Raw genomic sequence first — 27816 nt, forward strand, 5'->3', positions numbered from 1 at the left:
GGTTACCCTTGAAGATGGTTCGGAAGCTGCAGCTGGTACAGAATGTGGCGGCTCGCCTGATTAAAGGCAGCCGCCACGAGATCACATCACTCCAGTGCTGAAGGAGTTGCACTGGTTACCAGTTGTTTTCCGGGCCAAATTCAAGGTGTTGGTTTTGACTTTTAAAACCCTATATGGTTCCAGCCCAGCCTATCTTAAGGAGAACCTCCAGCAGCACCAGACAGGCCGCTTAACAAGATCAGCCTTGGATGGCCTTCTCTCTGTCCCATCAGCCAGGACAGCTAGACTGGTGGGGATGAGGGAGAGGGCCTTTACTGTGGTGGCCCCCACTCTGTGGAACTCCCTCCCTAGGGAACTCCATCATGCCCCCTCTTTAATGAGCTTCTGTAGTGCATTAAAAACGTTGTTGTTCAGGCAGGCATTTGGGGTGTGTTAGGATATTTTAGAAAATGTTTTTATTGTAGGTTTTTATTGTTTTAAACTGTTTTATTGTATGTTGTACATTGCCCAGAGTGGCTGGGTGACCAGCCAGATGGGCGATTAATAAATTTAATAATAATAATAATAATAATAATAATAATAATAGATTTAAAAAATTATATCTGTTGACTTGAACCAAGGAATTGTTAACTTTTTTTTAGAAAGAACTTTATATACAAACAGAACAGATCAAAACAAAACACAGAAACAATTCTAACATTGGGCTGGGCACTGGCTGGCTGCAGGCCTCAGTGCGGAGGAGGATGCAGTTCCCACTCTATGGCCTCCACCCTTCTTTGAAGATCATCACCTGTGTGTAGAAAGAGAAGAATAAAGCACAATGGTAATATGCATCTTGCAGTAGGAATGTCAGAGAATTCTGCCACGGATCTCGGTGAGGCCGAATGCCAGTGCATTTGCCCCCCCGAAATCTGTGGTGGTACAGCCTGCCACCCCCATGCCCCCCAGGCAGATCCCCCCTGGGACAAGGCTTACCTGGGGCGGATATTCCGGGTGGTGGCGGGTCCGGCGGTGGCTCTGGCAAAAGCGGCGGCGGCGACCGATCTTCTGACCAGCTGCCGCCACCGCCATTTCCAGGCTTGTGAAAAGAAAAGACAAGACAAGAAAAGAAAAAGACGTGATAGGCTACATAAAGATTTACGTAGCCTATCATGGCTAGGTTTAAAAAAAAAAAAAAAGACGTGATAGGCTACGTAAATCTTTACATAGCCTATCATGGTTGGGGGTAGGTTTAAAAAAAAAAACATGTATGCAAATGGCAGCGGCTATGGCCACCGCCATTTGTGTTCCTTCTTTTTGGCCGTCTTAATCTACGTAGATATTTATGTAGACTATGACAGCGAAAATCAAGGGGAATGTAAATAGCGTAGCGGGCACTATTTGCGTCCCTTTTTCATTCCCCGTTTTAGCCGACGTAAATCTTTACATAGGCTAAAACGGGGAATCAAAAGGGGACGCAAATGGCGCCCACTACGCTATTTGCGTTCCCCTTGATTTTCGCCATCATAGTCTACGTAAATATTTACGTAGATTAAGACAGTAAAAAGAAGGAACGCAAATGGGAAACAAACAAAAACAACATACACGTTGTTTTTGTTTGTTTGTTTGTTTGTTTGTTTTACCCAGAGCCCTCCGCGGCCGGAAATCAGGCTGCAGATGGCTCTGGCCTGGCCGGGCCGGGCCTGGCCGGCTGCTCCGCGGAGCTGCCACGGAGCACAGCCGGCTGTTCACGGATTCCGGGGGGGAGGAACAGAGCGCCTCCCCCCTGGCCAGGATTCCAGGGGGAGGGACAGAACACCTCCCCCCCACCATCAACATAATCCGTGAAAGGTAAGTCACTTTCGTACATCCCTATCTTGCAGGCAGAGTTGTTAGCTCAGGTGCCATTCTGTAGTACTCCTTACAGGTCCTGCTGAGCCTCTGGACATCTGTCAAGAGACACCTCAGGAGCACAAGAGGAGGGGCTTCATCTGTGGAAGAAGGGTGGCCTTCCTCCACAGATGCTGTTCCTCTTGCTCCTGGCTCTGGCTGCAATTGGGGCTCTTGGATCTCCTCTTCCTCCTCTTCCTCCTCCTCTTCTTCCTCTTCCTCCTCTCTGCGGCCCTCAGTGCCTCCTCTGCCAGCAAGGCACAATGAGCAGCTGTGGGATGTCACAGTAACAGAATGAATGCATTTATATATGCGGTGAGTGAACAAAACCACAGTCATTCATTGATCTGTCTATCACCATCCCTACTACCATAAGAACCACTGATTCTGTCCTCCCACCACAAGGTCTAGAGATGAGGTGATAATTAGGGAGGCAGATTATACAGTACTGACAGTTTTGGTTTGATGGGGACTGTTGGACTTCTGTAAACATGCACAGGATTGCACTTCTAGTCACCCCATTTCTACATTTGCAATGCCATGGTATCTGTTTATTCTATTGATGCATTGCATAAATACCACCTTTTTTCCTAGAGCAAGGAACCCAAGGCGGCTCACATTATCCTCTTCCTCTCCATTTAACGCTCACAACAACAACACTGAGGTAGGCTGGGGCTTTCTGACTGGGCCAAAGTCACCCAGCAAGCTTCCATGGCTGAGTGGATTTTACCCAGTTCTCCAAGCTCTCAGATGAACACTTGCTCATGAGTTGACTTGAGTGCCAATGTCTTGGTAGAAAGGTGGGTGGGTGGGGTGCAAAAATTCAGCAATCACTACATGAAGGATGATGTGCACACACCGAGAGGCTGGTCCTGTTGCTGCTGGGCTGGTGCCAGTCCCCCTCTGTGCACTGTGCAGAGACCGGCAGCAGCATTTCCCTGGAAATGTACAGCATGTCAGTGTGTAATATGAGTTGTAGCCAGGCCCGCATAATCCTATGCATGTGATTGTATAGGAAAAAGCAATGCAGTTCCCAGCATCCCTTCTTCAACCAGCCAAAGTGTCCAGAAGATGATGGGACCTTTTTCTGTCCAAGTTCAACAAGCATAGGATTGCAGGCTAAATGTCAGGATTTGTTTGTTTCCACATGATACCACAAAGAGATAGCTTCATTTTCGGTACATATCACTGTTTTCATATTTAGTTAAGCTTGATGATGGGATGGGATAGCTATAACTTACCAGGCATATGCCTCTGCAAAAATGCAGGCTGGCCTGCCTTGACCCACACTCTATGGATGTGCCAGTAGTAGGCGGGGGGGGGGTTCGACAGCGGTGCCCTCCTCTCAGCAGCAGCCATCGCCTCCCTGATGAAGGACTGCTTCAACGCCTTCCATTTGGACCGTAATTGTCCCGTCGTCCGATGGTGGCCCGCTCACTCCATCCTCCTCTTTATCCGGCCCCAATTAGGGATGTACAAAAGTCACTTACCTTTTCGCAGCTTGGATTCGCAGTGAGGGGGAGGCGATCCATCCCTCCCCCTGGAATCCTCCCTGGGCCGGCTCCGTGGAGGGCTCTGGGTAAAACAAACAAACAAACAAACAAACAAAAACAACGTGTATGTTGTTTTTGTTTGCCATTTGCGTTCCTTCTTTTTACTGTCTTAATCTATGTAAATATTTACGTAGACTATGATGGCGAAAATAAAGGGGAACGCAAATAGCATAGCGGGCGCCATTTGCGTCCTCTTTTGATTCCCCGTTTTAGCCTACGTAAAGATTTACGTAGGCTAAAATGGGGAATGAAAAAGGGACGCAAATAGCGCCCGCTATGCTATTTACGTTCCCCTTGTCCAAGAAAACAAGACAGCAGGGGAGTGCACAGAGGGCAGGAAACATTCCAGGCAGCAATGAAAAAAAAATACGTAAACAATTACGAAAATAGCGGGGAAGTTCCGGCCAAGGCAATCACAGTAATGGCGAGTGCGGCGGAAGTTACGGGGGGATTCCCCCCTAGGGAAAAAATACATAAGCAATCACAACAAACAATGGCGAGTGCGGCGGAAGTTACATAGGGTCAATTCCGGCCAACGGAAACTACGTAAATATTTGCGAAGAATAGTCTTTCGCAGGATGGTGGAACGGGACGGGCGGCTGTTGGGCGCGGAGGATTTTTCAATGGCTGTTGTGGATTTATTTACATAACTTCCAAGGCGGAAAAAAAACCAGAGGATTTCGGGGGCTTGCGGCCAGCAGAACGGGACACAGGACGGAAACTGCGCAAGTCAAGCGGAACGGTATGAGCACAATTCATACATCCCTAGTACAATTGGAAGGAATATTTGCCAAGTGAGAATATGTGGCTTTGTAAGTGCAAACTTTCTCAGCTGCATTTTCCCATCTGTAAAATGGAACACAAGTGATGTCCCCCACTGGGCTATTATTGTTCCTGATCCATTTGTATGAGTGTATGTATTTATTATTTTTAAAATGTATAAACTGCACCTTCATCCAAAAATATAGATTTCAGAGTGTTATACATAACAATTATATGCATGTGCACACACACACACACACACACACACACACACACATTAGGGCTGTGCAGGCACCCACCCCCAATCTGACTCAGACACTGCTTTGCAGCGTCCAAGACAGGCCCAATCCAACTCAGGCAGATTCAGGGGGGGGGGCGACCTGCCTCGGTCCTGAACCCGAAGCAGGGTTCAGATGGCAAAGCCCGCTTCAGGTCCCCCCCTGACGCCCCCATGCACCCCCTGCTCCATACCTGGCCCGCCTCCTCCTCTGCTACCGTCGCCGCCATCACCTTCTCCATTGCTGCGCCATCACCTTCACTGCAGCTGCTGCTGCTGCTGCTGCTTCTTTGCTGCCACCACCCGCTGTTGCTGTCTTTGCTCCCACCACCATCCCCTGAAGCCTAGGCGTGCAGCAACTGGTCTTCTTCCAAGGAGTCACCATTTTAAAAATGGCGACTCCCTGCAAGAAGAGTCGCCACATGTCGCTCAGGAGATGGCAGCGCCGGTGGCAGCAGTGGCAGCGAAAGTGGGAGCAATGCACTGCTGCTGCCTGCCACTGCCCGCTGCTGCCTGCCACCACCTGCCACCATCTCCTGAGGCCTGGACTCACAGCGATTCTTCTTGCAGGGAGTCAACATTTTTAAAATGGCAACTTCCTGGACCTTCCAGGAGCTTGCCATTTAAAAAATGGCGACTCCCTGGAAGAAGACAAGTTGCTGCATGTCCAGGCCTCAGGAGATGGCGGCAGCAGGTGGCGGCAGCAGATGCAGCGGCGGCGGAGCGGCAGAAGAGGAGGTGGCACGGCAGCGGAGAAGGCGGCTCAGGTAAGGACCTGGAAGCACCATGGGGTGGCTGGGCCAGGGGGGCTGAAGCTCCGAAGCACACCGAGCACTTCGGTGAGCCCTTGACCCATTCCGGGCCACTTCGTGCCCCCTCTGCTTCACCTTGGAAGTGGTACAGAGTGGCCCAAAGTGGCCCTCTTCAACTCGGGGTTCAGGCCTTGGGCTGAAGAGGTGCACAGCCTTAATACACACGTACACACACACGCACACACACACACATGCATGCACATGCACACACACCACGTGCTACAAACTATTAAATAAGATAAAACTGTAAACATTACAAGAACATTGAAAGGTATTAAACGATTCAACCAACTAAAAATATAATAAATGAAAATGTCTGGTGTTCTTGGTCCTGGAAGTAGCATAGAGCTAGGGGTGCACGAAAGTCACTTACCTGGTCTCGCAGCTTTTCACGGTGGGGCAGAGGTGCTTCGCTGCTCTCCCCGCGTAGTTCAGGCCGTGGGGGGGAGGCTTCCCGCCTCGCCCGGACGAAATTCAGGCCGGGGGGGAGGCTTTCCACCTCACCCGGCTGAAATTCAGGCCGGGGAGGAGGCACCTCGCCTTGCCCGGCCGGAAAATTAAAAGTTAAAAAAAAAAACGCCCCCGTGATAGGCTACGTGACGATTAACGTAGCCTATCATGGCTAGATCTGCAAAGTCAGCCATGATAGGCTATGTAAATCATCACGAAGCCTATCACGGGTGACTTAAAAAAAAAAAAAGCGCGTACGCAAATGGCAGCCCCCATAGGGAGCCGCCATTTGCATTCCTTATTTGGTCGCTGTAGTCTATGTAAATCTTTACGTAGACTACGGCGAAAATAAGGGCAACGCAAATAGCGTTGCCCTTATTTTCGCCGTAGTCTACGTAATCTTTACGTAGACTACAGCGACCAAATAAGGAACAGGAATGGCAGCTCCCTATGGGGGCCGCCATTATCCGTACGCGCTTTTTTTTTTTTTAAGTCACCCGTGATAGGCTACGTGACGATTTACGTAGCCTATCACGGCTGACTTTGCAAATCTAGCCATGATAGGCTACGTTAATCGTCATGTAGCCTATCACGGGGGCATTTTTTTTTCTTTTATTGGAATGGCGGCGGCAGCAACCGGTCGAAAGACCGGCTGCCGCTCCCGCCCCGGACGAAGACCCGGCGAACCGCCGGCCGGACCCGCCGCCGGGAGGGACATTCGGGAAAGGTAAGTCCCGTCCCGGGGGGGCTGTGGGGGGTGGGTGTGTGTGGAGAATTTCTCCCCGAAACTTGTTTGGGAGGCCGAACACGTTGGTGCTCGGCCCCCCGAAGTTTCGGGGAGAAATTCTCCACCATCCTTACATAGAGCTATCATGAGTAGTAGCCATTTATAGCCTTATCCTCCATAAATCTGTCAAATCCGCTTTTAATCCTGAGCTGGTGGCTGCTGTCGTATCTTGTAGCTGAAAATTCTCTAGTTTGTCTTCACGCAAATTAATATTTTAAAAAGCAAGTAGCATTTCCTTTGGTCTGTCTAACTTCTTTCTAACCACTTCCTCCACATCATGCAACATTTTATATATTCCTATCATGCCCTCTTTACTCACCATTTTATTTTTCTAAACTAAAAAGACCCAAAGTAGGCCCACCGTATGCTGTACCCCTGCTGTCTTCTGAGTTCTGACCCTGCTTGACATGTGCAGCAAGCCACTGGGCAGTCCGCAGCCTCCCACTCCCTCACTGAGCCGCCATTTTGCATACAAATGGTAGCTTGGCCTTTTTTGCAAATAACCATTTACACAAATGGTGGTCATAAGGTGACTTTTACGCAACATTACAGGCATAAATGGTCTATTTACGCCCACAATGTTGCGTCAATGCCCCCTTTATGGCTGCCATTTCCGTAAATGGTTATTTGTGGAAAAAAGGCTGAGCCACCATTTCTATACAAAATGGTGGCTTGGTAAGTGAGCATGCTCAGCTTGCCCATGGACTGGCATCTGGGTGGCTGAGCTGACAAGAAATTGCCAAGCTTCAAGCTCCAACCGGACACCTGCACCATCCCTAACCCAAAATGACCTTTCCTCATAGGAGAGTTGTTCCAGTCCTTTAGGCTGCCATTTTCTGTGCTTTCCCCAGCTCTACAATATCATTTTTGAGATGCAGCAACCAGAACTATACAGAGTATTTCAAGTGTGGCCACGCCATACATTTGTATATGGGCATTATGATATTGGCAATGGTATAGCAAAGCAACTAGAATTTCACTTGCTATTTGTGTTGCAGTTTTCACCATGGAAAAGCTTACCTAGAGGAAACAAGAATAACTCCTTGAGCTCTCAGAAGACTATTATTTCATTACTACTACAGTCACAGTTCCAGCCTCTGCCCTCTTAGCCCCCCTTTGTGCTTGCCCGATGGATGCTGCCTAAATTGGCCAAATCTGAGAACAGATATAAAGATGTTCATGACAGAGAAACTGCTAGGTCTCTTGGGCAATCCCCATGCTATTAAAATGGCACTGATATCTAGATGAGAAAGGCTCCGTGGAAATCCAGGTCACATAGGAGAGACTAGAGTGCTGAACAGTTGACTTTTCTGGGCATGCAAGGTGATTGGTAGTATATTACTTAAGAAAGCTCAGTATTTATGAGTGAACATGGCAATAACTTGGTTCTTAGCCTCTTTGGCTTATAAAGCTCCTTTATCTTTGGGGTCTGAAAACCAGTGTAAGATTGCTTTAGGCACAGTGGATTGATAAGAGAATTCTCATCATACAGTAAACTGCTGAGAGCCATACACTATCTCTGTGTGGGTAGCGGCATCGGTAGCTTAGGATACAAACATGTATTGCTCTTTCTAAGATCAGCTAATGCAAATATGACTTCTGCCCTTTTAATGTCTTATGTAGTTGCCCTGACAGTATACAGAAATAAAGACAAAATTGTTTGGAGACATATTTGTTGTTCAGATGTGTAAAGTCCATTCTGGTTTGTAGCAGCCTTTGCTTTCATCATCTCTACTAGCAGGAAAACAGAAACTTCACTTCCTTTAAGCATCCAAATAAATTCAGACAGATCTCAGCAAACTGGCTGTGTTTGAGGAAAACAATATTTGCTTGAATTGACTTGGGAAATCTATTTTTGTGTATGTGTGTTTGTTCAATGTGGGTTAAGGGCCTCTCATTTAAAGATTGCCCTTTAATTAGTGTTGTTCTTGAAATTTCACATAAATTAAAATGTGAAGCAAATTCAGGGATTCCACAGGAGTTGAAACATCTTAGGAATCAATATGAGGAATTCATTGCCACAAATGTGGTGATGGCTACTATCTTTGGTGACTCAAAAGAGATTAGACAAATTCATAGAGCATAAAGCTACCAGTGGCTATGAGCCATGATAGATAAATGTAACCCCCATGTTCAGAGTGAATATGACCTGGAATATCAGCTTTCAGGGGGTGAATAGAAGGAGGGAGGGTGCCTTCATGCCCCTCTGATAGACTTCCCATTATTTGGCTGGCCATTATTGGAAAGAGAATGCCAGATTAGATAGACCTTTGGAGTGATACAACAGGACTGAATTTATTTTCTTAATGACCCAAGGTCATAACTTAGGCAGAACTAGGGATGGACGGATTGTGCAAAATCTGTTCTGTCTGTATTTTGCTGATTGGAATGAAAGGTGCCTGACATTGTCCACCCATTAGTGGAATCAGATTTTTAAGTTCCCAAATTTGTGCCGATGCAAATTTGCACATGCAAAAATATGCAATTTCCCTCCCCAAATGCACAAACTTTCCCAAAATGCTCATTTTCATGCTACAGCATATAGGGAAAATACACAATTTTGGCTTTTTTTAAAAAAGAAAGAAAACGTTATGTGCTTTTCTATGATGAAATTTGTGCAAAATTCCCAAAGGATAGAAAAATGGTCTGTAAATCTATGGAATCCACCCAACAGGGGAAAAGCTGATCCACTGTGGAATCCATGGGTCAGATTTATACAAATCTGAACTCATTTGGTTCTGTTGCGGATTTCTCTGACATCCCTAGGCACAACCAGTGCAATCAGTTAATGGATTTCATTAGGAACTGACAGGACTCAAGCTGATAGTCTTTGGGTCTGTGCACAGCTTCCCAGTAGAACAAGCCACCAAACTACAGGTTGCAGCATCTACCTAGGCAGTGAAGTACTCTCAGGCTCTGGTCTCACTCTGTCCATCAGGGTGGCCATTACACAGGAAAGACTATAAGAGGGCTTCCTGTTCCAGTGAAACCTTGCCTAGCAACATAGTCATCCTGAGCTTATGTGTTTTTCTGTATCATTTTTGGTCCTGACTTGCTCTCTGGTCCCAACATCTGGCTTCATGTCTTAACTCCAGTCCCCTGCTAAAGCTCCTAATTCCCAGGAAACCATAGACCATGGGTTGGTTCATTAAAAAAAAAAAGTTCACAAAGTCCTTCATATTCAGGAGAGATAGAACTTGTGGCTTAAACAATCTGACTGCATGAGAAAACAAGACTGACCGATTATCGCATTCCTAGTTCCCTGTGAAAAATGTGTGCTCATTTAAAAGAAGAAGAAGAAGAAGAAGAAGAAGAAGAAGAAGAAGAAGAAGAAGAAGAAGAAGAAGAAGAAGCAGCAGCAGCAGCAAAAATTAGGGGAAAGATTGAAACCATTTGTTTTCCACATCAAAGACCGGTGAAATCTGAAGCTTATAAATGCTAATAAGTAGGTGCTACTAGCATTGCTGCTCAAGCAGAAGCATGACAAATTATGGTGTTGCATATGGTATATTGTGGCAATTAAAGCTAAAGTGGTACAGGGATAAAACTGCTGAAATATTGTTTCCTGGAACATGTCTTTTCACCCCACCTTGACAATTTTGTCAATTTTGGTTTCTCTTAGTATCTCTCCCCCCCCCCCAATCCTAGGTTCAATTTCTCTCCCATTTCTGCAACAGTTTGACTTTTTTTTTTTTTGGTTTAAGCTGTAGGAAATGTTATACATTTACATGCACATTTCTCCTAAGATACACATTTGTGTACACAATGTTGCACACATTTTGCAAGCAGTGTTCCCTAATATAGTGCACTTGGGCACTTTATTTCCTCTGATATATGCATTTTTGTCTGCACTTTTCCCTAATATGCACATTTCCTACATATTTTATGATTGTAGAACAGCATCACAAAATTCAGAAAAGTGTGAATACCGAAGGATAATACTGAAGGTTTGCGTATCAAGCTGGGGAGTGCAAATTGGGTAATTTCTCCCCCAACACTTCCCTCTAGCCCTTCATTAGTTGCTTTGCTGCTACAATCAACTTCTCAGCCCCAACAACAAGGGCACCCCCCCCCCAAATCCCAACAGACTGGATAACAACACTGCAGGGTCATTGTACACCATTGTAACTCCCCCGGCCAGCAACATGGATATAACTTTGGGCTACTTTGCAGGGTGGAATAATCTATGCTTTCTCAGTCACAGCTAGGGATGTCAGATAAATCCACCATGGATTCAAATGAGGCCGGATTCTTTGGAATCCAGCCTCAGGAATCTGCAGTTGATCAGCCTTACTTACCTCCTTTCCTGGAGGATTCTGCGGGGGACAGCATGCCTGCTTGTTGCACTGGGAGGCGTTCGCCTCCTCCGCGTCGATCGCCATTTCTTTTTTTAAAAAATGGCAATCGGCAGGATGTCCCCAAAGACTTATATGCAAAATAAAGCTGTGAATCTTGCGTATTCTTGTGTCCATAGGCTTATATGCAAGATTCACGGCTCTATTTCGCATATAAGTCTATGAGCACATCCTGCTGATCACCATTTTTTTTAAAAAAAAAATGGTGATAGGCACGGGGGCGAAGGGCTCCAGTTGATTCAAGTAAGTGGCCCTCGGCGCTGTGGAATCTTTGTGGAGCGGAGCTGCTCTGCAAGGATTCCGGGGGGGGGGAGGAACGGATCACCTCCCCGCCTGCAGATTCCCCACTGGAACGGATGGTGGGGAATCCGTACATCCCTAGTTACAGACCTTCCCCCTGCAATGACAGATTTTATTTGCACACACTGGGAGGTTAATTTTATGACATTACCCAGAAAACTCAGAAAAGCATGCTTTAGACCATGAGCTGCCTTTGCTACTATATTATATTCTTGGGTAGAAGACACACTGCTGCCCTTTTACAGCCTGATCAGAAGAAAGACCTAATTGAACCCTCGACTGTTTGTCATCAAGTTGCAGTACACTTTCAGGATAAAGTTGCTCAGATCTGCCACAACTTGGACTCCATAGATCAGATGTGGCCCACCTTTTTGGGCTAATGGGCACAGTAGGCAATTTGAGAAACTGTCCTGAGCACCACCACCAAATAGCTGCCATGGGCTGTGTGGTTAGTCCCAAGTAACTGGTCCATAAGACTGAGAACAAGGTTTTAACCCCAATACACTAAACAACTGTCTTGAGCCCACATTCTTCAGAGCTAAAGAAGCCTGTTTCACAAAAGGCAAACTCTTTTTTTTCCCCCTGCCCCGACAACTGCCAGCCAACTCATTACACCCATCCCTTTCTCTCACCCTGGATCACCATTCATAGACATTCTCTCTCTCTCTCTCTCTCTCTCTCTCTCTTACACACACACACACACACACACACACACACCACATGCACCAAGCCAGTTATCCTCCATCCATCCATTCATACACACACACACACCATTTATCATACATGCTTGCATAAGCATACATCGATCTCTCCCGTCTCCTTCTCAAGGCAAGCACTCACTCTTTTTCAGGATGCCTCTGACCTTTCTGTCTATCTCGGTCTCAGTCTCGGTCTCAGTCTTGGTCTCTCTCTCACACTCTCTCACACACACACTTATGTGCAGCCCCCATCCATTGAGATTCATAAGCACAAACTTTCCCAACTTCCATGTTGCTTCTAGCTGGCTTCCCCAGACTCCATTGTCTTCCTACGGGTCACTCAACTCACTTTGCTGGCTTCCTGAAGGCTTCTCTGATCTCTCTGACTGGCTAACCACTGCCCTTCACACACACAGCCCTCCCCTACACACACTTCCCTCTTCAGCACATCTCTGTCCCCTCCCCCCAAAAAACTAGACAAAAGTGACAGGCATCTTTTTCTTCTATCCTTTTTTGGTTGTTGTTGTTGGTGGTGGTGGTTGTGGGCAGGCTGGAGAGGAAAGCATCAGCCTACAACTGTCCATTACCTTTATTTCCCAAGAATTCCTCTGAGTCCCACCTGAGGCTCCAAGGTATTCATGGGGAATTAAGATGGCAGTGGCTGGATGCCTTCACTTTGCTTTGAAGCAATCCCAGATTCTGATAAGAACATTTGTTATTTAAAAGAAAAAGAAAAAAGGGAGGTCATCTTGGCAAGCACCAAGAAAGGTATTCAGGGCACCACACTGCCTACCCCAACTGTAGGGGATTGTAAAACAGATGGTGGTGTCCAGTGCACCAACTTATCCAGTTTTATGTGATGAGTTTCATCAGATGAGGCCTGATAACATGGGCAGAGTGCTTGGATCTGTCCATCTAACCATCTCTGTTCTTGAACCCTGCTCTTCTTGGCTGATTACAGCCAGTAGATCTGGCCTGTGAACCTGGATCCAGGAAGCGATCAATGCTTCCTAGAGGGATAGCTGTCTACCAATCTCCTTAAGAGAGACAGTGGTTTGGGTTCTCCTAAACAATCTGGAGTTAGAACTGAAGGATCATAATACTTTTAGACTAGTAGCTGATCTTCATTTGGGGGGTAAGTTGACTGATCAGGTGGTTGCTGGTTCACTTTAGGCACTTCTAGATGAAACTGATTATCTGGACCCATTTCAACTGGGTTTTAGTCCTGGAGACTGCCTTGGTCACCCTGTGGAATTACCTTTCTTGGGAAAAAGATGGAGAAGTGCATCTCTGTTGGAGTGCATCACTGTTGGAACTCCTAGACCTCTCAGTGGGTTTTGATACCATCAGCCATGGTACCCTTCTGTGGAGCTGTCTGATTTGGGAGCTTGAGGTATTGTTTTACAGTGGTTCCACTCCTATGAGGACATCCAGTTACAGGTGTGCTGGGAGACTATAGTTCTGCCTCATGGAGACTCCACTTTGGCATCCCTTAGTGCTCTAACCCCCCCCCCCCGTGCTTTTTACCATCTACATTTAAAGCACTGAGAGAGGTTGTCCAGAGGGATGGAGTGAAGTGTCATCAAATGCAGGCACTATCCTGAACTGGTGCTTGGACTCAGTAATAGGATTAATGAGGGCCAATAAATTGAAATTCAGTCCAGACAAGATGGAGGTTCTATTAGTAGGTAGTTCATTTGTCCAGTTAAGTGGTGTTCAACTGTTCAAAATAGGGTTGCACGCCCCTAGAAGGAGCAAGTTCATAGTCTGGGGAGTGCTCATAGATCCAGCTCTGTCACACTTGAGGCCCAAGTGGCCTCAGTGTCATGAAGTACCTTTTATCAACTTTGGCTAATATACCAGTTGCAACTCTACCTAGGTAGAGATAGCCTGGCTACAGTTATCCATGCACTGGTAACCTCTTGGTAGCCATGGGGTTACCTCTGAAGTTGGCCTGAAAATGTCAGTTAGTACACAGAATAGAGCAGTGATGCTGATTACTGGGACTGGCTATTTTGAACATATTACTCCCATGCTGTGTCAACTGCATTAGTTGGGAGTCAGTTTCCAAACACAACTCAAAAGTGTTGGTGCTGACATCTAAATGGATTAGGACCAGTCTACATGAGGGAGCAACTCCTTCCAAATGTTCCTGCCTGATGGCTAAGATCATCTTTGGAGGCTATTCTCTGGGTGCCACCACTCACAATGCTGTGACGGGTGGCTACCAGGGAAAAAGCCTTCTCAGTAGGACCACCACCACCTCATCTGTGGAATGCCCTTTCCCAGGACATCTGTCTGGCATCTTCACTGTAGATGTTTTGATGCTAGGTTAAGACCTTCCTTTCCCAGCAAGCATTTTAATTTCTAATCCCATGCTTTAATTATTAGGATGTTTCTACACAAGGCTGTTACTACACTGTATCTATTTTCAGTTTTGTCACAGAACTGAGATCGGAGTGCTACACAAACAGATTTTGCTTTTCTAGCGAGGGTGCTAGCTCAAGTTAGGGTTTAATATTTTATATGCTTTCTCTTAGATTCCATTTGCCACTTATGCCTTAATTAGCAAACATAATTTGTTCTATATTGTATTAATTCTTTCATCACTGCTTTTATGGAAGTTATACAACATATTGTTTATTTTATACCATGTCTACACTGTTTTTCATTTATTTCTATGGCTTTTCACCACCTCATTTGTCATTTCAATAAAGTTTGAATTGATTTTGGGGGGCGGTATGGTTCTGGCTTAATGATCACTCTCCATACACTTGCTGGAGCAAATTAAAATACAGGGAATGAAGAATCCATTTTTCACAGTATAACTCTCTAAATACCATATACTTGGGACAAGGGAGTGCTGTTACCATCACCCTCTGCTTGTGTGCTTTCTGGAAGCAACTGGCTGACCACTACTGGAAACAGGATGCTGGACTGCATGGATCCTTGAGCTGATCCTTCAGAACCATTCTTATATTCCCATTCATCACCATCATCACTATCATCATCATAATGGCTAATAGTGTCCATCAACATGTCACCTTCCCAAGTGTACATTCTTAATGTACTCTTTCAAAAGCCAAAGCTATGAACACCATAAATTGACTATAAACACAGAATAAGGCTATTGAAACCCATGAGTATCAGCATATTTAACTTTGTGATGAATTGTGACCACTGAATGCAAGATGAGCAATTTTCATCCTTCTGTATTTAATAGATCCCTATCATTTGGGTACTGATTTAATCAAGATATTTTTAAACGTGGACTCATCACCATCATTTAATTTTGCACCAATGTGAAAAATGGTTTACTTTTCAGCTACATCTGTTAAGTCACAAAAACACTTGTAAAGTTAATATAGAGCTGCTCATTATGTCATTTTCCCATGCCCATTTCCGTCCTCTGTTTGTCTCCACTTCAATGCTGAAGCAATTTGTTAAATTCTGTCACATATAGCAGCTGGGTTGTTGGGTTTTTGTGACTCCATTCATCATCACTTTATGTTTCACTGACCTTAGCCCAATGTCGATACTTTTGGGGATCAGCTATTTCTATCAATACAATAAGGAGTTCTATATCTATATGCCTACCCTTTTCTCTTACTATCCCCAAATATAGAAATATTCTGAGGAAAATGTGGCAAAGAAAAAAAGTTTGGTGGGTTTTTTTGGAGGGGGGGATGAAATATAAAAGGAAAGAACAATAGGAAGATTTTCTTAGCTTCCAGAGTATGTCTGAAGGCACATAATAGAGCAACCTTGCCAAAGCTAAGCATGCCTGGGTAGAGATGCTGGAGAAATTCGAGATGGACCTCAGATGTCTAAGAATCTGAGGAAAATATGCAAGTTTCTGCTGAAACATTGAATGGAATGGGAGACAATATGCTAAATGTTATGTACGGAAGTAAATTATGTAAATACTTATGTAAATACTTAACATAATTATTTGTGGACTGTTCTACATGATGAAAAAATATTAGTCACATCTGTCTGTGGGCAGACGATGGAACAAAAGGCACCTGCCAATCGGTGAATCACAGACAGAGTGATTTTACACAATCCATACATCCCTATGCCTGGGTCTGACCAGTGCATGAATGCAAGATGGACTCATAACCAGGAATGGATGAAAAAAAAAATGCTGAGAATTGTATTTTAATGCAAACTTATCAAATTCTCACTTCCTAACCCTATACATAATATTTGCACTTTTCCACATTTTGCAACAAAGCTCACAAATTTTTAAAAAGTGCACAAAAATAGATACAGTCAGGAAAATTGTGCACAAAAATGCATACAATCAGAAAGTGCCCATTAAAAAGGGATGTTGGGGAAAATACCCCCAAATTGCATTATAACAGGTGAAAATAATTTGCAAGGAAGTGTGCACAAAAAAGCAATTATTTGGGAAAGTTTGTACAAAGATGCATACATAGACAAATCCACATGAACATTTGTACAAGTTTCCATGTGGACTTAAACAAATTCATGATCTAATGCGCAAACAGGACAGAATGTAGAAAAGAAAAAGAGAGAGAGAGAAAAGAAGACAAATCGAACTTGGCAGATTTGTCAGTCCCTACGCAGAACCACCATGAGTTCTATGGAAGAAAGGCAGGATATAAATTTAATGAATACGTAAGAGGGGAGGTATTCAGATGGGTGTGTGTGATTGCCTTGACTGTGGGAGAAACGAGGGTTAAGTATAGTGTAAATCAACCATGAGTTAGATTTGTCACAGCACACCACTACAAGGTTATTAACTGCACTACAAATGTGTATCAGTTTTACACTCCTTTAACTGCCATGATTCCTCACAACAAATATCTTAATTCAATTGTAGTTTTGTGAGTGTACTGAGAATTCTGTGTTAAAGATCCCTGTGTAAGGATGGATGATTAAGGCTGTTTCTGGTCTGTGTTGGTTTCATAAGCACACAGTCTTAAGACTGTCCCATCCAATGTTTGCATCAGTCTGCATTTTTTTTTTTTTTTAAGAAGGAACACATGAAAATTCACACTTGTATTTGCCCTCTATATGCATTTTTGGGCAACTTCCCCCTAATATCTGCATTTCTGTACACAACATTTGAGCTGAGAACTGCATTGCAAAATTTGGAGAAGCTTGTAGTCTGAAGCGTAACTGTGTTCCAATTCTCATATTAGTCTGGAAATGGATGGACTCAACTGTCTGGTTTCTCCATGCAGGGCCGTGCCACTTTGCGAGCCCCCATTTTGCCTAAAATTTTTGGCTCAGAGTTTTCCAGATATGTAGTATTACAGAAATGGTGGCTGCTTTACAGCCACTATTTACATAGCATTATATATCCAGAAAACCCCAAGCTGCCCTTTTTACACAAAATGGTGGCTTGCTAAAGGGATGGGCGGCTGCTGGGCACTTGCAGAACATGCCAGTGCTCAGTGAGTGGGTCCAGTAAGTATTGCAGCTCAGCAAATAGCATCAAGGAGGCCAAGCGTGGGGGAGTCCATTGGACTCCACCCCTTTCTCAAACTCCTGCAACATCCCTAAGTGTGAGTTAGGTTGGGGCCCTTGAAAATGCTGAACAAATGTAGTTCTCCCACATCGCCATTCCTATGTTACACTAAATACATAGTGTGGATTTTTTTTGAACTTAAAAGTGCAAGATCACCCCACCCCTCCCCAAATTGCATGAGAACGACAGCTTGGCGGGATGGGAGGTTTACTTCTTCACACAGCACATAGTTAAACTATGGAATTCACTACCACAAGACATAGTGATGGCCACCAATTTGGATGGCTTTCACAGGGGGTTAGACAAATTCATGGAGAAAAATGCTATCAGTGGCTACTAGTCCTAACGGCTACATGCTACCTACAGTATCAGAGATAATATGCCTATGTACACCAATTGCTGGGGAACTTTGGAGGGAAGGTGCTATTGCATCTATGTCCTACTTGGAGGTTTCCCACATGCCACTGGCTGGCCACTGTGTGAACATAATACTGGATAAGATTAATCTTGGTCTGATCCAGCATGGCTCCTCTTACGTTCCCAATCCTGCCTTCCCTCATTGTTCTCCTGGAAGCCCTCCACTAGCTTCACAGGCCAAATTATAATAGTAAAAAGAGATCCCATTGGCATCAATGCAGACCACTTTACTACCATTTGGGGGTACATTTGGTGTATGATTATTTTGGGGCGAGAGGTGGGGGAGGCGAGGATTAAGCCTCCTCCCCTCTCCACATGCTGTGGTCCCAATCCAATCAAAACCATGCTCACCCTTCTTCTGGTTCTTTATCTTTAAATGGGACTTGAACAGAGGACACCTTCAAATAAAGGACTGTCTTCTGGCAGCTCTTTGAACAGAGGACTATTGTCTGTAATGCAGGCCTAGTGTTTGTTGGTTAGTCCAGTGGCTTTGCACTCATTGCCAAGGATAATGTAAGTTTACATTTGGATAGAATGCTCTTTGAATCTTTTTCTTTGTACTTACTCTTTTTATTGAAAGCTTGTGGGGGAGGGAGGCCACTACAACCCTTCTGGCTAGAGATGTATGATCCCCCCACTGTCTGGTCTGGGGGGATCCATGGAGGGGCAATTTGGGCCACTCAGGGCCTCGTGGAATCCTCCAGTGCTCATCCAAATCCACTAGAGCTGGCAGAACAGCCCTCCAGCTTCCTATAAGACGTGACACACTAATGGCGGCTGCCATTAGCCTATCGCGGGAAAAACTCAGCCATAAATGGCATACTGTATGCCATTTGAGGCTGTAAAGCAGTGACTTTGACCTAAATTGCAGCTGTATTTAGTTCAAAGTAAGTGCTTTACAGCCACAAATAGCATCCAATACGCCATTTATGGCTGTAACGTTCCTGCGATAAGCTAATAGTAGCTGCCATTAAACCTCAAAAAACCCAAGATTATGGCAACCAGCTTGATTGATAACTGGCAAATAGAGGGAGAAAACGTGGAGGCAGTGACAGACTTTGTCTTTCTAGGTGCAAAGATTACTGCAGACGCTGACTGCGACCAGGAAATCAGAAGACATTTACTTCTTGGGAGGACAGCAATGACAAATCTTGATAAAATAGTGAAGAGCAGAGACATCACACTGACAACAAAGGTCCACATAGTTCAAGCAATCGTATTCCCCGTAGTAAACTATGGGTGTGAGAGCTGGACCATAAGGAAGGCTGAGCGAAGGAAGATAGATGCTTTTGAACTGTGGTGCTGGAGGAAAATTCTGAGAGTGCCTTGGACTGCAAGAAGATCAAACCAGTCCATACTCCAGGAAATACAGCCAGACTGCTCACTTGAGGGAAGGATATTAAAGGCAAAGCTTAAGTACTTTGGCCACATAATGAGAAGACAGGATACCCTGGAGAAGATGCTGATGCTAGGGAAAGTGGAAGGCAAAAGGAAGAGGGGCCGACCAAGAGCAAGATGGATGGATGATATTCTGGAGGTGACAGACTCGACCTTGGGGGAGCTGGTGGTGGTGACAGCCGACAGAAAACTCTGGCATGGGCTCATCCATGAAGTCACAAAGAGTCAGAAGCGACTGAACGAATAAACAACAAAGCCAGCATTAGCGCATCTCATCTTATAGGGAGCTGGAGAGTCACCCTGTAGAAAGTCCTCTGGACCTGGAGGGAAGTGCAGCCACTCCATCATGGACTCCGGAGGTCAGATTCTTTGGAATCCATCGTCATTTGAGTCTGTGGTGGAATCCCCCAGCATCCCTACTTCTGGCTCTACCCATTGCTGTGTTGATCATCTCCTGAGGAAGGGCTGCAAAAATGTCCCACCAAAAAGGGCAGTGGGCCATGTGTTTTGGATCTATGGCAATCTCTTGAGTAATTATTTCACTGCTTCTGACCTTAGGAGACTGTAGCCTTTGTCCAAGGTAGGGATGTATGAAAGTCACTTACCTTTAACAAAATTTGATTCGTGGGGGGGGAGGTGCTCCATCCCTCCCCCCAAAATTCTGGCCAGGGGGAGGCACTCCGTCCCTCCCCCCCGAAATTCTGGCCAGGGGGGGAGGCGCTCCGTCCCTCCCCCCCGAATCCTGGCCGGCCGGGTGCACAAATGGTGGCGGCCATAGCCGCCGCCATTTACGTCCCTGCAGTCAGCCGTGATAGGCTACGTAAATGTTTATGTAGCCTATCACAGCTGAGTAAAAAACAACAACAACAATGTAGTAGATGCTACGCTATTTGCGTTCCCCTTATTTTCGCCGTAGTCTACGTAAATGTTTACATAGACTAGACGTGCCAAAATAAGGAATGCAAATGGCGGTGCCCATGGGCTCCGCCATTTGCATACGCGCGGTTTTTGGTTTTTTGTTCTACTCAGCCGTGATAGGCTACGTAAACATTTACGTAGCCTATCACGGTATTTTTTAAAAATCTAGCCGTGATAGGCTACGTAAATCTTTGCGTAGCCTATCACTTTTTTTGTTTTTTTTACTGGAAATGGCAGTGGCGGCAGCCAGTCGGAAGACCGGCCGCCGCCACTGCCGAACCACCGCTGAACCGTCGCCGGAGCCACCGCCGCCAGGAGGATTCGCCCAAGGTAAGTCCCATCCCGGGGGGTGGCAGACCGTTTTGCCACCAATTTCGGGGGGCGGAATGAACTGGCATTCGGCCTCCCTGAGATTCGTGGCAAAATTCTCTGACATCCCTAGTCCAAGGTAATATTGTATTCAATATTCATATACTTTATGGTGAAAGAGATGAGCCAAGACTCACTGATTTTGCCGTAGCTTGTTGCAGCCTCTGAGTCACTCTTTGAATCAGTAAAATGACAGTGGATGAAATGAAGTCAGATTTATTTCAAGATAAATGATAGTGTAAACAGGCTAAAGGGAGGCGGGGAATCCAACAGCGACCTTCAATATAGATGTACAGTATAGGCAGGTGTGGGTGGGTAATATTCTATGAGGTTTTACCTCGTTTTCCCCCCTAGTTAAATTTCAGTTTATCTGGGAGTATGTCAAGATGATGGAATCTCATTTAAAAGGTGCAAAGACAGCTGACAAAAAAGTGCATTAAAAATTAGATTTTGAATTCAAAGAATGAAAGCCTTAAATCACTACAGGCATGTCTGCAGGACAAGATTGATACCAGATGCTATTTAGTACATGTTATTAACAAACCATTCAAGCCTTGAAGGGACCTTGTCACTACATAACTTCTGTCTATGTAAATAAGATTGAAGCAGGGATTTATATTGCTAGCAATATCAAGCACCCAGTACATCAAAGATACAGGACAAAAAGCAGTGCTCACGTTAAGAAAGTAATCACGAGAAAAAAGAATCTGTGACTTTCCCCTGACTTTGCCATTATACATAAATCAGACAATAACAGCACAGGGATGGGGGAAAAAAACACCATAGCCTCTGAAAATATTCACATCAGAAAAAACATCTACTGATGTTTGTTTGCCAAAGACACAGCAGACAAGAATCCATCAGTGACTGTTGGATTATTACAAAATTTAAATGTATGAAAGCAGATAAAACTAAGAGGCTAACTGAAAATATTCATCTTTTAAATTCCTCCAGACATCTTATTTGCCTGTTACACTGCTTTGGAAAAACAGCACTGTTTAAAAATTCAGTCCATGCTAGAGCTCAAAGTTCTGGGCTCCTGCTGTCCAACCCCACTCCTCACTAGGGATGGAGGAGAAATCCGCCATGGACTCCAATGAGTCTGGAGTCCATGACGGAATGGACTACGCCCCCGCCACCCCATGGAATCCCCCCGGGATGGACCCTACCTGGTCGTCAGCAGGTCCGGTCCGTCCAGCTGCCCTCTGCTGTCTGCTGCTGCTTCTCTTCAGATGCAATTTGCGTCCCTGCCTTTTCCCGTGATAGGCTACGTAAAGATTTACGTAGCCTATCACGGCAAAAGGCAAGGACACAAATGGCGTAGTGGATGCCATTTGCGTCCCTGCCTTTTGCTGTGATAGGCTACGTAAAGATTTACGTAGCCTATCATGGCAAACGGCAGGGAACGCAAATGGTGTCTGCTACGCTGGACGCCATTTGCGTCTGAAGACCAGCTGCAGCCAGAAGTGAGGCAGCGACTGCCCCAGCCGGCAGCTCCATGGACTCACTGCAGAGTGGAGCCGGCCAGGGAGGATTCTGGGGGGAGGGAGGGATTGCCTCCCCCCCCACTGCGGATGCCCCCACCCGGAACAAGGTAAGGGATTCGTACATTCCTACTCCTCACAGACCCCATCATCAACAGCCATTATAATAGGTTTGCACTGATGGTAAGGTTCAGCTAGGACTGGGTATATATATTAGAATTTTGTTTCTGTTTGCAAATCATAGAAACATGCCCTGCTTGCAATCCTGAATGCAAACTAGGGATGGCGGAGAATTTCTCCCTGAAACTTCGGGGGGCCGAGCGCCAACGTGTTTGGCCCCCCGAACAAGTTTCGGGGAGAAATCCTCCGCACCCCCCCCGGGACGGGACTTACCTTCACCGAATGTCCCTCCCGGCGGCGGGTCCAGCCGGTGGTTCGGCGGGTGTTCATGCGGGGCGGGAGCGGCAGCTGGTCTTTTGACCGGCTGCCGCTGCCGCCATTCCAATAAAAGAAAAAAAAACGCCCCCGTGATAGGCTACGTGACGATTAACGTAGCCTATCACGGCTAGATTTGCAAAGTGAGCCGTGATAGGCTACGTAAATCGTCACGTAGCCTATCACGGGTGACTTTAAAAAAAAAAAAAGCGCGTACAGAAAATGGTGGCCCCCATAGGGAGCCGCCATTCCCGTTCCTTATTTGGTCACTGTAGTCTACGTAAAGATTTATCCGTACGCGCTTTTTTTTTTAAAGTCACCCGTGATAGGCTTCGTGACGATTTACGTAGCCTATCATGGCTGACTTTGCAAATCTAGCCGTGATAGGCTACGTTAATTGTCATGTAGCCTATCACGGGGGCGTTTTTGTTTTTTTTAACTTTCGAGTTTGCAGCTGGGTGAGGCGGGAAGCCTCCTCCCCGGCCTGAATTTCGGCCGGGCGAGGCGGGAAGCCTCCCCCCTGGCCTGAATTTCGGCCAAGGCAAGGCGAGAAGCCTCCCCCCCGGCCTGAACTTTGTGGGGGGAGCAGCGAAGTGCCTCCCCCCCACTGCGAACAAGCTTCGACGAAAGGTAAATGACTTTCGTCCACCCCTAATGCAAACATGAGCAGAAGTGCTTAAAAAAATGGCAAATTCCCAAATTTCTGATCACGTTTGAAAATGGTGTATTGTTTTCAAGATGCACACTTTGAAAAGTGTGGGTGTGTGTTTTAATGCATTTCACACTTTAGTCAGTGGGGGACCCCTAACCCCAATTCTTTTGAAAAATACACACAGACTTGCACACTTTTCCTTTTCAAAGCTGAAAAGTCAACAGGAGCTCACTGAAACGCGCTGAAATGAGCTTGAAGCCATTTTCAGAGAATGTAGGTGAGCTCGGAAATCCTTGGTTTTCCCATTCCCATCTTGGATTCTGCTCTTCAGAAAACAGCCAGTTTCAGCTCAGACCAATCTGGAGTATTTCCACTTCAACTCAAATACCACACCCAAGCAGAGATTCATATATCTAAGGATTAATGCCTCACATTGACTATCATGGGACATTAAAAACAAAAAACAAAAACTGGCTGAAATGTGTGTGTCCCATACTCAGAATTGGATGATATATGCAGGCATAGTGGGCCCTTAGGAGGAGACTACATCTGCCAAATTTCAGAAACATAGGCACAGAAAGACTTTATATTTTGGTCTTTTTAAAAAGTGAAATGCAATTCACGTTTCATTTCTTGGCAGAATTTGATGAAAATTGCAGGGATATTTTCCTCTCCTGGGGGAATCAAGCTTGCCAAATTTCAGAATGATAGCTGCAGGGGGGGTGTCTGCAAGAGGAGCCTTAACATTTTGAGGGTATCCCAAATAGGGATGTCAGAGAATTCCGTCACGGATCTCGGTGAGGCCGAATGCCAGTGCATTCAGCCCCCCAAACTCCGTGGCGGATGGCCTGCCACCCCACCCCACCCCCTGCAGATCCCCCTCGGAACGAGACTTAGCTGGGGTGGATGTTCCGGATGGAGGCGGCTCCAGCGGTGGCTTCAGCGGAGGCAGCGGCTGGTCTTCCAACCGGCTGCCGCCGCCGCCACCTCCATTTGCAGTCCATTTGCTTTAGCGCCGCCATTTGCGTTCCTTATTTTTGGCCATCTTAGTCTACGTAAATATTTACATAGACTAAGACAGCGAAAATAAGGGGGAACGCAAATAGCGTCCGCTACGCTATTTGCATTCCCCCTTAGTTTTGCCATCTTAGTCTACGTAAATATTTACGTAGACTAAGACGGCCAAAAATAAGGAACGCAAATGGCGGCAGCCATAGCCGCTGCCATTTGTGTACATGTTTGTTTGTTTGCTTGTTTTAACCCAGACGTGATAGGCTATGTAAGTCTTTACGTAGCCTATCACGGCTGAATACAGGGACGCAAACGGCGGCGGCTACAGCCGCTGCCATTTGCATCCCTGCTAGCCAGTGGCCGGATGTCTGGCTGCTGGTGGAGTCGGCCAGTGGTTCCACGGAATCCCCATGGAGTGGAGCCAGCCAGCCAGGATTCTGGGGGGGAGGCACAGAGCGCCTCCCCCCCAGCGAGGATTCCGGGGGGAGGGATGGAGCGCCTCCCCCCCCAGCGGAACCCAGTGGAGCCAGGTAAGCGGGGTTTTGTACACCCCTAATCCCAAAGAGGATGTGCTCATCCCATGTTTCTAATGAACCATTGTTTTAAAAATGACAGGCAGCCTAGAGATAGCTCTAAGTAAGAAACCTTGTACTAGGGGACTATTCAAATATTCAGGGGGAGTTGTGGTTCTCTTTCCTTTCCCTACAGCTTGTTCTTTGGACAGTTTGTATGAAAATACATACATTAGAGATGTGTCCCCAATAAAGAAACCTGAAGTGTTTCAGAAAGACAGGTCCAGGAACTACCGAGTTACAGTGCTTGAACATTACATTAAGGGTTTTGTTTTGTTTTTCATAGTGAAGCATTTAGGGATGGATGGACTCTCTGCCACCCAGTTTTGTGCAGTGCTTGCTGAGCTTCTGCTGCTGCTTGCTCTCCCCGGACCTGCTCACCGAGTTTCCGCACTCGCCCGGACCTGCTTGCTGAGCAACAGCATGCCCAGCAAAAGGGTCTGGCAGCCACCTGTCCTCTTAGCGAGCCACCATTTTGCCTAAAAATGGCTGCTCAGGGAATTCCAGTTATCTAATGTTGCTTAAATGGCAGCCATAAAGGTGCCATTTATGCAACATTACAAGCATGAATGGACCATTGCAAATGGCTGCTCAGTGAGTGGGTCCAGGTGAGTGTGGGGAGTATGGGGGCTCAGTGAGCAGGTCTGGGGGGAGGGAGCAGGGAGTAATCCACTAAACTCAACTTCCTTCCCGGGCTCTCGTGTCATCCTTAGAAGCATTGTGGTATTGGAAGAATGACTATCTCACAGTTAGGGATGTCAGAGAATTCCACCACGGACTCCAGTGATGCTGGATTCTTTAGAATCCACCCCCACCTGGAATCCATGGCAGAACGGCCTTCCCCCCCACCACCCTGTGGAATCCCCCCGGAATGGAGAATACCTGGCGGTGGATCCGGTGGATGTGGAGAATACCTGGTGGCGGATGTGGCAGCAATAGCTCCGGCTGGTCTCCCGGCCACTGCCGGGCTGCTGCAGCCACAAATGGCAGCCGTTGTAGCGGCTGCCATTTGTGTGGCTGCCTTTCTTCATGATAAGCTATGTAAATAGTTACGTAACCTATCACGGCTTGGCAGCCACGCAAATGGTGGCCAGCGGCTCTGTGGAGTCACTGCGGAGTGGAGCCAGCCAGGGAGGATTCCGGAGGGAGGGATGGAGCGCCTTCCCCCCACTGTGGATTCCCCAGAATGGGGCAAGGTAAGCCTTTCATACATCCCTACTCACAGTCCCATCCTTGTCCTATTCTATCTCATCTAGACCGGACAATTGGCTGCCCCACTTAACCGTACCACTCTGCCTGATTCTACAGTGTAGGGAAACCCCATACAGTCTTGTGAGGGGAAACTTCACAAGTTTTACTGCTCGGTTTTTCTGCTGATGGGTTGAAGATACAGCAAAGAAAATGTGGGGAGAACCCCAATGGTTTTGCAGAATTCCAAGCCAAGGAAAAGGCATGCAGATCCCCGACAGACATACTTTGGAATGGAAATTGAAAACCCCTTTTTGAACCAGCTGTGGCACATCTTACACCTTGATGGAATCAGAAATGGCTAGGGATGTTTGAGAATTCTGCTGCAGACTCAAATAAGCCCAGATTCTTTGGAATCTGGTCTGTGGAATCTGCAGTGGAACAGATCACTTACCTCCGCTCCAAGAGGATTGGAGGCGGAATGGCACACCAGCTCCAGAGCGCTGTCGATACGAAAATGGCAGCCACCATTACCATATCGCTGGGAGACACACAACTGCAAATGGCATAGTGGATGCCACTTGCAGCCATAAAGTGCTGAGTTTAACTTAAATGCAGCCATAAATGGCTAGCCTATCATGGGGAGAAAGAGCCGCAAATGTTTATGGCTGCATTTAGGTTAAACTCTGCACTTTACAGCCACAAGTGGCATTAAGAATGTACGAAACAGCCTTACCTTCAGTCTGCTGGGGGTCTGCAGGGCGGGGGAGGTGATCTGCCCCTCCCCCCCGGAATCCTCGCCAGCCGGCTTCGGTCGCTGGTGGACTTCCGGCCACTGGGACGCAAATGGCGTCCAGTGTAGCTGACGCCATTTGTGTCCCTGCCTTTGGCCATGATTTCCGGAGGGAGCGGGGGGTAATCCACTAAACTCCACCTCCTTCCCGGGCTCTCTATATTTATAGATATACTATACTATACTATACTATACTATATGTAGTATAGGCTACGTATACGTAGATAAAGTAAATCTACGTAAATCTTTAAGATTTACATAGCCTATCACGGCTAAGAGCAGGGATGCAAATGGCTTTGTTGTTGTTGTTGTTCAGTCGTTCAGTCTTGTCCGACTGTAGCCTATCACAGCCCAGCATAGGGACGCAAATGTCATCCCCTGTGCAGGATGCCATTTGCATCCGGAGCAGCCCAGTAGCGGATGTGGACCCTGCTGTGGATCAGCCCGGCCGGCGGCTCCGTGGACTGGCCATGGAGCGGAGCTGGCCAGGCAGGATTCTAAGTGGGAGGACCAGATCGCCTCCCCCCCCCCCCGTGGAACCCAATAGAGACAGGTAAGTGGGGTTTCATACACCCCTGGATTTTATTGTTGTTTTTAGTGTTGACTTGTATTGTTTTTATTGTTTTTATGTTTTTAACAGTTTTAATATTGTAATTGTTTTTATGTATTTTATTGTTGTAAGCCGCCTTGGGAGGGCTTCTGTTCTGAAAGGCGGCTAAGAAATATTAAAAATAAATAAATAAATAAATAAGCAAACAGAAAGAAAGACTGAACAAGAACTGGATTCCAAATAATCTCTCCCTCACCCCGCTAGGGGAACAGCATGTTGGACTGAACTGCCTGCATCCCAGAGCTAATCTACAAGAGATTAAAACCACAATATAAAAGCACAACGAGAATAGCAGCAACACAGAGATTTAAAATACAGATTTAAAACACCAGATCTAAAAGATTAGGAAGCTAAAATGGTAAAATACTGGGAGAATAAAAAGGTCTTCACCTGGTGCCAGAAGGAGTACAATGTAGGCACCTGGCAAACCTCACTATGGAGCACATTGTACAGCTGGGGTGCCACAGTGGAAAAGGCCCTCCTCCCGCTAGCCACTGACCACACTTCTGTTGGTAGGGGCTCCCAGAGAAGGACCCCTGAGGATGATCTTAGGGTCCAGGCAGATAAATATGGGAGGAAGCAATTCTTGAGATAACCTGGCCCCAA

At 46.2% G+C, this 27816-nt stretch overlaps 1 long non-coding RNA gene across 1 annotated transcript in view; it reads right to left on the reverse strand.

The window, feature by feature from the left end:
- Positions 1–436: 436 nt before the first annotated feature.
- The window catches only part of LOC146339003 (uncharacterized), a 33437-nt gene continuing 6057 nt past the window's right edge, over positions 437–27816 (reverse strand). The window contains exons 2-4 of the long non-coding RNA XR_014784668.1: positions 3360–3444; positions 976–1078; positions 437–790 (exon numbers count right to left, since the gene is read on the reverse strand). This is a non-coding gene — a long non-coding RNA (uncharacterized LOC146339003). The remainder of the gene's footprint in view (positions 791–975; positions 1079–3359; positions 3445–27816) is intronic.

Source organism: Heloderma suspectum, chromosome 8 (assembly GCF_057233095.1).
Source record: "Heloderma suspectum isolate Gila_16-S chromosome 8, 16-S_ref, whole genome shotgun sequence".
In the NCBI taxonomy this organism is placed as follows: Eukaryota; Metazoa; Chordata; class Lepidosauria; order Squamata; family Helodermatidae; genus Heloderma; species Heloderma suspectum.